Below are 4693 nucleotides of genomic sequence, written 5' to 3' on the forward strand. Positions count from 1 at the left end.
TTTATCGACGATGTAATTCGTATGAGTCTTAAACTCCAGCCGGTGGTCTAGGATAACGCCCAGATCGTTGATGTGGTCCACCCGGGCGATGATTTCGTTCCCAAGAGTGTACTCTGCGTGAAGAGGGTTCCGCTTGCGAGAAAAAGAAATGACCGCACATTTGCTGTGGTTCAGAGGCAAGCAGTTGGTGTCACACCAGTGAGCGAAGGTGTTGAACTGCCTTTGCAAGAGATCGATATCGTCTTGGCCATTGATGGTGTGGAAAAGTTCGAGGTCGTCGGCATACGCAAGTTTTCGGCAAAATCGTTAAAATAGATGACAAAAATTATCGGTCCCAAGTGGCTTCCCTGGGGCACACCTGAACAAGCAGAGAATTGTCTTGAAAAGTAATTTCCAGTTTGCAAAGATAACCTTCGTCCCGTTAAATAGCTTCGAAACCAGTCCAGTAGGGAACCACAGAATCCTAAGCGTTCGAGTTTAGCAATAGCAATATCGTGATTTACTTTATCGAAAGCAGCAGACAGATCAGTATAGATGGCGTCGGTTTGTGATTTCATGGTGAAGCTATCTTGCACGAACGATGTAAAAGTCAGCAAATTTGTTGTCGTGGATCGTTTCGGCAGAAATCCGTGCTGATCATTGGAAATGTATTGTTTTGAGGACGAGTAAATCGGATCCAGAACAACCAATTCGAACAGTTTGGCTATCGAACAAAGAGCTGATATTCCGCGGTAGTTGTTCACATCTTTCTTATTTCCCTTTTTGTGAATAGGGAACATGTAAGCTTCTTTCCAGAGCGAGGGAAAGGTTGCGAAGTCCAGCGAAGCTCGAAAAATATGTCTGATGGGAGTCAGCAAGTGTTGCATGAAACGTTTCAAGAAGATAGCTGGTATCCCGTCCGGACCCGTAGATGATGAAATGGCTGCGTCATCGAAGGCAATACCGTTTAAGGAAGAGTCTAGAGGTGTGATATTTCCTACAGCCATATCCAGTTGCTCTGAGGAAATGGACCCAGTTGTGAAAACGCTAGAAAATTTCTCAGCAAAGAGGTTGCATATTTCAAGATCGGTGTTCGCTGTGTGGCCGTTCAAAAACATTTGAGATGGAAGCCCAGATTCTTTCCGCTGATTTTTAACGTACTTCCAGAAAGATCTCGGGTTGGTCTTAAAATTACGCTGTAGTCGGTGGAGATAGTTCTGGTAGCAGCGCCTACTACTTTTTTTGTGTTTTGTGTTCAGCTTGCGGTATTCTTCCTTTGTGCAGAAGGATTTGTGCTTGCTGAAGTTTCGAAGAGCACGGTTTTTTGCCGTCTTCAGTTGTCGCAGTTGATAAGTGACCCAGGGAGCTCGAGGGTTGGAGGGGTTTTGACGCAGCATTAACAGTGATGAATATCACCCTGAAAAAAGTTACCCCATTTTTGAAGTCTAATAACTTTTTTATCATAAGTCGGATTGAAATGCAGTCTTCGGATGAAGTATTTATCTCAGTTTAGGCTTTATGAAAAACCGTATTCAAAAAAAATTGGCCGAAGAGGACTGGATTTTCATGTTCCTCTCTTACAAAATGTCTCAAAATTCCATAAAAACTTTAGGCTCGTTGAGCGACCCCTTCCCGTGATCCGATCTGGCCCAAATTTGGCATGAGACCTTGTACTAGTCCTAGGATCAATTTAAGCCTGCAGCGCATAACATTTCATAAGCTTGAAATTTCCCATACAAATTTGGAGCAGTCTAGTGGAGACCCTTAATGTTTCTTTGAGATGAAATAACCAATAGTATGAAAATCCCATAGAATGTTTTTCTTGTTTGGGTCGAATGTATTGGTAAAGTCTCAGGTTTAATTTCTCTCATCTCTTTTTCCTCAGTATCCAGATTTCAAGTCTCAGGTCTCATATTTTCGGAATAAGCTGAGTTTTTCGCCATTAGCTTTTGGGAACTGGGTTGCCAGGTGCCCAGATTTGTCTGTAAAACCAAGACTTTCGACCCTTCGTCCAGATATTGGTCAGACACAGATTTTGCCCAGATTTTTGCTTAGAGTGCCCAGATTTTACAGACTTTCAAAATTGAGTGACGAAATCGATATTCATGTATCGAATTTGATCCGTAAGTGCCAGATTAGACTGTAAATCTCGCTTGTATTCATGGGTATTTGACCAATTATTCATTAAACTTTTTTTAAAATAAGACTGGCATGGTACGTGGTAGAAAACAGTGTTAGTTATATAGTTCTCAACTCGCCGAAAATAACCCGAAAACAAAACCCTCCAACCAGCTCCCCCCCCCCCTCCCCCTTCCCGCTCACACGCATCGGCAAAACTCTTGATCATGATCTTTCCTTGTGCACAGACACGCACAGACTTTTTTTCAAAATTGCCCAGATTTTTTATCCTCAACACCTGGCATCCCTGTTTGGGAATCAACACCGCTTTTTTATATGGTGCGTGTCAGTACCCCTTAAGAAATATTTTGGTGTAAAAAAAACCAACAAATGAATGGGTTGAACTCCTTTAAAAAATAGAAAATAATCTATAGATATAAAAATGAAATGAACCCAAAAAACAATGAAAATAAAAAAAAACAGTTAAAAAATAGAAAAAAAAGGACAAAAATGTTCCTACAGGTAATAAAAAGTGGTTAGAAATAGCACAAAATCAGGAGCTTCTACCTTATTTTTTTAGTTATTTTGACTAAGAAATTCAAAAACCACCGCAACCGTTTCTTTCCGTGTACGGTTGCCATTTGTGGGTGACCGACGGATTCCGAAAATGTTTATGTGCGATATGTTAGATAATGAAAAAAGTTTACCTTTATCTTTAAATTTGGATATAAATGCACAATCTAATACGGTTTCTCCAACGAAAAAGTTTTTATCCAACACTATAAACCGTACACTTATCACTTATTTTTCACTGCGATTTAAAAACCATCCGCAAACCCCCATCAGCAAAAACGAGCGAAACAAATCGATGTCAAAATTTTCGAGATCACTCAATTCGCTCACAGTCACTCATTTGCTCGCTCTCCATTTGTTTTGGCTTGGATTTTCGCTCCCACCCTGAGCTCATGACCGGATTCTTCCTCCCGGTAAAATTTCAAATTTTAAAAACATAAAAGCATGATATTTCGTTATTCAATTTACAATTTGGTCTTTTTTTTCAAGCTCAGGAACAATTCTTGTGCACGTAATCCACGGTTTGACAAAACTTGGCAACATAGTTCGCCCAATTCTTCTGCTATAGGGGAGATGAGGGCATAACGAGCACCCAGGGCATAATGAGCACTACTCTTTTCTACGAAAGTACGTATTTTCTTAAATAAATTTTCATTAGGATTTGTTTCGTACTTCCTATAGTATTAATTTTTCACAAAAAAAGGAATCTCCTTATCATCTTTACAGAGATATTTATAAAAAACTAGCTTGGTTCTCAAGTTACGAAAATATTATAATTTTTGAGCACCACGAAATAAGCTCTTATGACCTTAAAATAACCTTGATCTATAATGTACGCACTGCAACATGATCTACACATTGTTTCTCAATTTTTACCATCATATAATTTTTGATTTTTCACTTTTATCAATTTTAAAACACGTTTTTACTTAAATTTGTTGACTAGGGGCATATAGAGCACCATATTATCGAGGCATAATGAGCATTTTCTGCCGTAGAATCTAGCAGCGAATTAAAATTGATTTATAGCGCCACACCTTGACTAGTTTCCATCAGACGATTTAGCCTATTGGTAAGGTGTCGGAGAGGTAATCAAAACTCTAGCGTTAGATTTCTGTTCGAGGTGATTTTTTTCCATTTACAATTCATGGTCGATTTTTTTATTGTTACATTATACGGCTAGTAGCATCATCCTCCGAACAAAGCACATAATGTATGAGCGTGCGTGAATTGTTTGTATTCTACAAACAGACCTAGATTATTTTGTTATTGCTTTTTTTGATGAATCTACGACTCACCTGACTTCATCGAATTGAATTCGCTGCTAGATTCCCCGGCAGAAAACGCACATCTTGCCCTGCTTAATGGTGCTCATACTGCCTCGGGGGGGGGGGGTTCTCATTATGCCTCCACAGTGGCTGGTTTTCAGCTTTTGGCAAAAATTTTTAAAATGCATTTTTTAACGTTTTCATCTAGTTTTTCACGTTTCAGCCCGTTTGGGAATAAGCTTTTCAAGTGTCTGAACACGAAACAATAATGTAACCTCCATATTATAGCTATTTTCTATGGTTAAATAACCGTTTTCCTTAAGGTGGCCATTATGCCCCCATCTCCCCTAGGCTTCTTTAAAAAACAATTTGTTGTCAGATTTTCATTTTTTAAACTTAGTCACGTCATAAGCTTAAGCTTTACAATAACTTTATATATATTCTTGAAATTCATTCTTACATATTTGGATGCTGACGTGAAAAAAAGAAGATTCTGTTTTTCGACTTAAAAAGACGATAAATTAAAAAATAAAATAACTAAAGACATAATCTAATTAATGATTTTAAGTCTGCTTTCTTGGTTTTACACAAATTAAATGCATAAAAACCCATACACGGGGTTTTTAACGAACTTAATGTGTGGAAATTCCCGGAAGCTATCCCACGTTTCCCGGGAATCATCTCCCAGCTGTGGATGGTGAAGGCGTGAGTCACTCATCTATAACCAAAACAAACCACACTCGCTGAATCCAGAA

At 38.8% G+C, this 4693-nt stretch overlaps 1 protein-coding gene across 2 annotated transcripts in view; it reads right to left on the reverse strand.

The window, feature by feature from the left end:
- LOC129758162 (alpha/beta-tubulin-N-acetyltransferase 9) overlaps nt 1–2948 on the reverse strand; it is a 26100-nt gene extending 23152 nt beyond the window's left edge. For both annotated transcript variants that reach the window (XM_055755625.1, XM_055755626.1), the window contains exon 1: nt 2805–2948. The gene's annotated coding sequence lies outside the window, so the exon portion shown is untranslated. The remainder of the gene's footprint in view (nt 1–2804) is intronic.
- Nucleotides 2949–4693: the final 1745 nt, after the last annotated feature.

This window comes from Uranotaenia lowii, chromosome 3 (assembly GCF_029784155.1).
Source record: "Uranotaenia lowii strain MFRU-FL chromosome 3, ASM2978415v1, whole genome shotgun sequence".
Classification (NCBI taxonomy): domain Eukaryota; kingdom Metazoa; phylum Arthropoda; class Insecta; order Diptera; family Culicidae; genus Uranotaenia; species Uranotaenia lowii.